This window comes from Eleginops maclovinus, chromosome 1 (genome assembly GCF_036324505.1).
Source record: "Eleginops maclovinus isolate JMC-PN-2008 ecotype Puerto Natales chromosome 1, JC_Emac_rtc_rv5, whole genome shotgun sequence".
In the NCBI taxonomy this organism is placed as follows: Eukaryota; Metazoa; Chordata; class Actinopteri; order Perciformes; family Eleginopidae; genus Eleginops; species Eleginops maclovinus.
In genome coordinates this window covers 13,150,485-13,159,371 of record NC_086349.1, presented here as the reverse complement: position 1 = coordinate 13,159,371, position 8,887 = coordinate 13,150,485, and positions in this window count along the sequence as shown.

Below are 8,887 nucleotides of genomic sequence, written 5' to 3'. Positions count from 1 at the left end.
TCTGCTGAAGGGGAAAGGTCCTCTGAGCTCAACTCAAATTTCAGACATGTTTAACACGCGGATGTACCAACATAACTTGGTGACATCATACAAAGTTTGGAAGTGTAATGCGTAAACTCAAAGTCTGTAGTTCACTTACACTGAGAATGGACTTTTCTGTAAAATAGGAGATGGCGTGTATAGCAGTTTATTTATCTTAATTCTTTTGGGAGAACTTATAGATTTTGGAACCTGTTAGTAAATGTACTGTATAAGTAAACTCATAGTCGATTTTAAACTGGTTTTTAACTGTAAAAGTTGGTATGTCGTTGACAAAATGATCTTTCACTAGAATAAGATCCCAGATCTGGAACTGTTAATGTTCAGCAGATGTTAATTCATAGATTTTGGCCCAGATGCCCTACAGCTTTTTAGCAGAATGTAGGGTCCATTTAACACGCTATGTCAGAGTTTAGGGTCAATTTATTTGTGTTTACGACAAAGCAACCCAACCACAAATGAATGAATTACAAAGCTTTTATTTCCAACTCTAAACTCTTTTTAAAAAAATCCTTATTAAAAAGAAGCAACCAAGAGTCGAGTAAAACAGAATACTGTAGATCAAACTCATAACACCTCTTAGGGTTGTTTTTTTTTGGAGAATTAACTTCTATTATAAAAGGATTCATGTTTTATTTGACTTTGCTTTCCAGCTAATTTTTACTTATGCTTAATTTGCGATTTTCCTCCTGTCTGTTTTGCAGTTGATATGTCAAAACGGGTCAATTATCCTGATATGCAAGTTTAATTCATTGTTTTACAATTTTCCTTTAAGTTTAACAAAAGAACAATCTGGTGACCATTGAGACTTAAAATCTTGGGAAACTGAAATTATGGCACAGATGTCAGGCTAAAAACCAGGCTTACCTTCTGCTTGAATGTGAGATGCACCATTAGGGAGGACAGCTTATCTGAGGAGGTCTTGAGCCTTTGTTTACAGCTATCAGTAAGACTTAATAAAGACAATGTGATTACGGGTCCATCCATGCTGTGAAAATGTCACTGACACTAAAAGATACAAAGATAACCTATCAGTCCTGATCTCATTATCAACTGTTAAAGTGTACTTAACAGATGCCTAATGTGCCTTAACTGCAGTTGAATGTATTGAATTACAATGACGGGTCACATTGGCAGTGTAGAAAACAAAAACTAACATTATGTTATCTACAACACCGTTTTGTGAACAAAAACATTTTCACATCAAAAGTCACACTTTTTGCATCATGTTAAACTATAAGAATCACAGAACGTAAATGATGAATCTTTGGAAATTATTGCATTTGTGAAGTAAAATATCACAAAGACTTTACTCAAACTGTCACTCTACAGTCAGAATTTGCATCCAACACTTTCCCAGGCTGTAGCTAAAGCCTTTATTTGCCTAATTTTCATCACTATAGATATTTATGAGAAAACAGACCCTCTAATTAGCCAAACCACAGCGCGGGCTGTGTGCCCAAGAGGGCCCTCTCAATTCATCAGCTGTGATAAAGGGAGACAAGCCAGGGCTTGTGTGGCTCCTGCACCTGGGGCAGCGGGCCGTTTTGACACGGGTGGGATTCTGTTTCCATCAACAGGATTAGGCTCTTATGAGTCAGGTCTTGGGAGTTAAGATTGGAATCTATTTGGGTTGTTTCACAGTGGCTAAAGCGACAGAATTTCACCCTAATTGTTTACCATGTCAGCCCCGGCAATTCAGCGTCAATTAAACAAAGCCCAGTAAACAGACACATTCAGCAGCAGCTCAGTGACATGATGTTTAAACAGAGAGGAGTTTGTGTTTGGTCCCGTTACCAAGCCATCTTGCTTTGTGGCATCGCTTATGTGTGAAACAGGGGTGCAAAGTCTTAATTATAGCAAATAAAGGGTAGAAAAACAGAAAACCGTAGACAAAGATTCCTATTATGGATCTTACGGGAGTGTTTAGAAAGGTTGTTTAGCAATTTACAAATGCCACACAGGTTGATGTCGGACTCCTTGACGAGTGAGAAAAGAGTTTAAAAAATGTGAGATAATGAGTGAAAGTAATTCCAATACACAATATTAAGGTATAAAAGAATGAACTAATGATTAAAAACTAGACTGAGTTTAGAAACATAAAAGTTATCATTTTCCAGCTAAGTTAGTAGACATTGTTTTAGAAAAACTGTTAAAAGGGTGTTACACCTTTCTGTAACTTTTCTTTTCCAGTAGAAATTAGTTGCAGTATCAGAAACAAAATGGAAAAACATTAAGGTAAGGAATGTTGGTTCATTATATGAAAAACACGTTTTTTCCCCTTGCAACATTTAAAACATGGTAAATGATCACTGATTTGCCTTCTGTGAATATGACATAAGCCTACTGGACATTTAACCTTTTGTATCCAATGTCATGATGCTCAAACACTTACACATATTTTTTATGTACAGATGTGTTGTAAAAGGATTTCCTACACATTTGTTCTTATGGAAGACTACAGTTTATAGGAAATAGATATGTTATCCAATGATCTTCAATCAAAGGGTGGGTAAGATACCTTCATTTAGTGATTAAATATTAACAAACCATGTATGTTTTTTTTCCCCTGAAGGCACTGTGTTATGCCTATCTGCATCAGTTTAACATAAGTTAGTTGTGTTGATTACTGGTGCACGAGCAAACGTGCTCTTTAATGTGGCAATTGCCTGTTTCAAATACCAGGTACTAGTCTTGTCCTGCATTTGAAATGGTTGCACCTGTGGCCTGCTGGTTTATCCCATGGTTTATCCTCACCTCAGTGTGTGACGCTCAAAGCGCCTGCAGGCCTTCAGGAGGATTATGCATCGTGACAATGGGGAGATTTGATCAGGAGCTCTAACAAAACGCTATTGTCCTCACCTCAAATGTCACCGACAACACAGAGGTATCAGTGCACGAGCTGTTTGGGGGCCATGTCAAAATCCAGCACGTCGACTCTGCAGAATTTAGACTTCACCTCCAGGCCACTGTAACGACACTGCCGACCTGTGTTTAAGAATACAAAAAAACCCAGGTCAGTTCATTTCGCCTGTTTACTGCCACAGGCCCATTTAAAACTACTCTGGTTTCAATATTGCAAAATAGCTCGTGTTTTGCGACACGATCTTGCATTATATTTATTTTTGACACACAAATGAGACAAACGTGCGCTATGCTAAACTAAAGATCGCTACTGCCTTAAAAACCTTGAATAATAGAACTTACTTGAACTGCTTTGCTTGTCGTGGGACGAAGTCGAGTGCAGCATTTCCTTTCATCCACAAGATGGCGACCACCGCCAACCAAAACGAGTCAACATCCCAAAGTTTCCACATAAGCTTTCAACTACTAGGATATAAGAAGTGCTTGGATAAAGGTAGCATACCACTGTTAAGTAACACTAAGTTACTTGTAAACACGAACATGTTCTTAGTCAGCAGCAAGTAAGGTAGTATACTAAGAAATTGATGAGTAATATTATGCATTGAATCCGGACAAACTGGAGCTAATTTTAATGACGTAATATATTAATATAGTGTTTAGTCTTTTACAATGCATCATCTTTGTAGGCCATTTTTACTCCAAATCTTTGAGCTGAGCCGAGGTATTGCACTCAAACTGATCCTTGTGCAGCGCAATCTACAAAGTAACAACTTTCTGTAACTGACAGATAAAGGAAATTACGTTAAACGTAGTCTTAGAATATTTAGTAAAGAGATCAAGTAAACTATCTAAAAATTGTGCAGGTTACTTCCATAAGTATGTTTTACCTCTGCAAATAGGGAAAACAGGTTGTGTGTTTAATATTCATTTTGCATTACACCTGAACAAATATGAGTCGTTTTCTGTAAAACATGATTTTGTGTGCCAAATGACAGCCCAATGTGTTTGCTCTGTGTAACCAACTATTTCTTACAGTATAAACATAATGCAATTCCCCTATCATACATATAGTTAAAGGCTGTAACTTAATATAATGTATAGAATGTAATAAAATAAAGTAATGCCACCAGAGCACTTTAACACTGAAATATAAAGATATTGGCTTAAAATCAACATGATGAATATAGGCATTTTTCACATTTGTTTTGTTAGGACACTGCTTAGTGACAGTTATTAAAACATACAGCTGCACAAAAGATATTTTCATCGTGTGCATCATCCTCATAGCTACATTTACTGATACGTTTGTTCTTTCATGCTCACCATTATGAACACAACCAAATCATTGTACACATTAGCTGGTTCAAGGTATTTTTAGACCTTCACATACTTGGTAAAATGGTTCTTTAATTTTCAAGCCCAGAGGCAATCTGACTCTTTGCACATAAATCACAAGCTAGTTTTTCAACACTTCTTCACCTGAAGTGAAATAGCTAAAATGATTGTAAAGCAAGCCAACTGAGACCTTGACATAAGAAATGCAATACAGTGCACAACTAAGGCTGCAGACGCAGTGCAGCAGCCATATGTCTCTGGTTTGGGACCACATACAGCCCTGAAGCCCTCATCAACTGGGTACATTAGTGAAAGACAGCCAGCACTATTCCCTTTATGCCTCAAAAAACATAATGGGGTGCTACAACAGTTGTACATACAGTACATCAAATCAAAGTTATGTCCAACATGCGTTCGCTCTTTTAAGCTGGTAATTTTCCATGCCTCCCCCTGACCCATTCATTATTATGATATTATAATATAGTTCATTAACAATTATTATATGTTTACATTTTTCAAAATGTGATTCATTTCAGAAACTTCTGACATGAACTTTTTGTTTCAGATGTATGTAAGATCTCTCAGCTATTTAATGTTATCAATGTAGCGTCAAGCTTTCTAGTTTTCTAGCATGTCGGTCCCTTTGTTTATGGCTACTTTTGAGATTATTTCAGTGAGGCTTGCATTGAATAAAACAAGGTTTCTTTCATCCTGGCAGGATTGTGTTCACTTTCCTTGGTTACCAAATAATATTCTTCCTTCCTTGTCTCTGTCTGTGTTTTTTGCCGACAAACTCCTGAAAAGCTGTTTACTCTGAGTTAACCATGCGGAGAACCATGTGAGAAATCATTCTTCTCCCGGCGGACTTCGTGGGTTAATAAGTTATCTGAGGACAAAGAGCTGACAACCCCACCACCCCAAACTGAGCCATGGCCTTCCTTCCTTTGGCCTGGGTCACCGGGGGTTATCAGTGACAGGGGAACAATAGGAAGTTGTTAGACCAGTCACATCGTGGCTCTGTCACTCACTCATCTCCTGCATGTCTCCACACAGCTTTGCATACAGAGCTGCCCTTCCACCACTCTCATTACATGTGATAGACTCAGGCTCATGTGCTGTCACCGATGTAGCCAATGTGTCACACGACACGGCCCTCTAACCTCTCATCTATTACTGTTGCTCACTGTCTGAGGCTGACAACATTTATGGCCTGGCATGACCTTTGCAAAGCATGTGACCCACCACATACATTAAAAACGACTGGAAGTGACAGAATACTTGCTGCTGGGAGAATTATGACTTGCAAATATCTCTGGACCCATTACACAAGTGAAGTAGTCATAATTATGAGTCCTTCTGTATTTTTATTTCTGCGCAAACAGCAGATGTGAATAGTGACTCATTACTTTCAGTCAAGTACAGTGCCTCGTGCACATTTTTGAGTTTTTATTCCACAGCTGTAGTTACTAGCTGTTGATAAATGTTTGACATACTAAACATATGAAGGGCCTATATACAATGTTATCTTTTACTAGTGCTTCAATAAATGATTTATATTAAAAAGAATGTCAACGTACTATGTGTAATGGCAAATTTGTCAATCAGTGTGACAAACTATTATCATCTCACTGCAGTACTCCCCAATGTGAGGATTTTAATTTAGGCACTTGTTTTGGTTTTATGTTCTGCTATGTTACTGTTTTGGTTTACTCCTGACTCTAATGGCAGCAGTATTTGAAACAACTGTAAATGCCAATGATACACTACCTTGTCAATATCAGATGGCAGTCACACAAAGTTAGAGGCTATCTAGTGAACGTTGGGAAGGATTTAGAGACTAATGCTAAATCTCAACAGATAAATTGTGTTAGCTGTGCCATGAAAATAGCCACCAAACAAGCACACAGCACACAGTGATGAAAGTATTTTATTTATATATGTAAGTATTATATAGGTCAATTCTTCAATGTAATTTTTGAGCCAGTTTAGCATCAAGAGAGATAAGAAAAGCGTTTATGTCACCTCGACCCTTGTAATCTTGTAATCTTTAGATTTGGTATCAGAATCAGAATCAGTGCCCTGTTGGCCCTATGGATCTGAGTCAGCCGTCTGGGGAGAGTGGGGGTTTTGCAGATGAGGCTATGGGCAGTCCCCTTGAGTAATTTATACCCAAGTCTCCACGCAGCTTCGTCACTGGGCAGAATGACTGAGAGAGAGGGCTCAAGTCCACAACCTTTTTGTGGTTCAGCAGCCACAGTTTCAGCTTCGCAGTCTACAGCTTGTTTGCTTCCTGTTGATGTGGATCACCCACCGTGTTAAAACGACTCTCCCCTAGAAAACCACTCAATGCACAAGGTTATCAATGGCTTACAAAAAAGCCTCGACAGGGAGGTGAACTGTAGATCCTACCTCCCTGGTTTGTTTAAACACTGCTGGTTGTCTGTGGCTGACATTTGTTAATGGTGCGTCGCTTCGAGGCTGAATGGCACATTCTTCTGCTGACACTTCAGATGTTTCTAACTCTTTTTCCATTGAGGTCCAGAATACTGTGGATCAAGTAGGATTGAAAGGCAGCTAAATTAACACAACCAGTCAGTCAATGCTGGCCTTTGCCGCCTGAGAGTGTGGAAGAATTTGCATTGAGGCAGCACCATTCACGTTACAATACTGCCGGTCCCTGACAAGTGTTCCAGTGCTCGTCTGGGTCTCAGGGAGTGCAGCTCTCCAAGGAAAGAGACTCTTCACTTGTATGATGCCAGAGGCCAAACGGAGAGATTAGGTAACAAGAGGCAAGTTGAATCTTATTTGCTTGGTAGTTGCCATAACAGAAAGGGTAATAAGTACTATTAGCTGATGTGTTCCCCCTGCTTAATGAGGTGCAACAAAAGCAAATGGTCAGAGGTCACCATTACTAATGCTGTCAGCTCCTTAAACCCTTTTACACTGCAAGACAATCAGCGCTGACTGTTGGGACAGTGTGCTCCTATGTTCCGAATGTGTGCAGTCAGGCTCATGCGTTAGGCTAGCGTTTTTTGGTCAAATACTGGTAAGTATTCCAAGTGGAGAGCAACTGAAGCATAACACAATCTTGGAACCCATTGGTCAGGAATTAAGCTTTTATTAGCTTAAAATGATATGCTACTTTGACCTCTAGGTTTACACAAAAGCGTTAATTTACTCACAATGAATAGTTATAATCTACCTGTTTAACAGTTTTATAATCGCAACCTATATAATTTATCATTACATTTAATTTACTTTTCCTAAAGCATGTATGTACGATATTGACTTTGATACGATATATCACATGCATGACTAAACAAGCGTATCAAAGCATATTATGTACTACTTTCATTATAATATATCATATTAAACTCACATGTGGAAAATATATCAATAAAATACTGAATCGTACATTCATCATACATTGCACACTAGGCAGTACTAGGATTGAAACACAGGACTCTAGGGATATCGTGCTTGACACTTACCCACTATATTGCCCAAGCTAAGTGAATTTAAAAAAAGAAAGGCTAAATGTGATTTGTAAGGTTTCACTTGACATCAGTGATTTCCTTCAGGACTGAAGAACAGCCAAGAGAAAGAAACACCTGACAGTTTCTGGATGTGCCACTGGTGATGATGATGCCATTTTTCACTGTGGGTTCACTGCAAGTCCTCACCTAATCTTGTATGATTGTTGAGCCACAGCGGACCGTGTAACAGTGTTTTAATGATGTGCGACGCCTATGCACCATAGGTCTGCACTTCTTCAGCAGTCTGTTTGTGTTGTCTCAGAAGAATCCAGATAAGAATACTTTATGTATGCAATATTTCATCATGGAACAAATGAACCTTGACGTACCGTGAGTTCCACAGTGTGGAGTAATAGTTAGGTCCATATATATTTGGACACTGACACAGGTTTTTTTTTTTTTACCTGTTTACTGAAACATATTCCAATTATAGTTACTGTATATAATGGACATGGATGCAACGTGCAGACTTTCAGCTTTCATTTGAAGGTATCCACATTCAAATTGGATGAAGGGTTTAGGAGTTTCAGCTCCTTAACATGTGCCACCCTCTTTTAAAAGGGACTAAAAGTAATTGGACAATTGAATCAAAGGCTATTTCATGGGCAGGTGGGCAATTCCTTCGTTACATCAATTAAGCAGATAAAAGGCCTGGAGTTGATTTGAGGTGTGGTGCTTGCATTTTGAAGATTTTGCTGTGAAGACTACATGCGGTCAAAGGAGCTCTCCATGCAGGTGAAACAAGCCATCCTTAAGCTGCGAAAACAGAAAAAACCCATCTGAGAAATTGTTACAATATTAGGAGTGGCAAAATGTACAGTTTGGTACATCCTGAGAAAGAATCAAGCCGTGGTAAACTCAGCAACGCACAAAGACCTGGACGTCCGCGGAAGACAACAGTGGGGGATAATCGCAGAATCATTTCAAAGGTGAAGAGAAATCCCTTCACAACAGCCAACCAAGTGAATAACACTCTCCAGGAGGTAGGCGTATCAATGTCCAAGTCTGCCATAAAGAGAAGACTGCATGAAAGTAAATACAGAGGGTTCACTCCACGGTGCATAAGCCTCAAGAATAGAAAGGCTAGATTGGACTTTGCTAAAAAAAACATC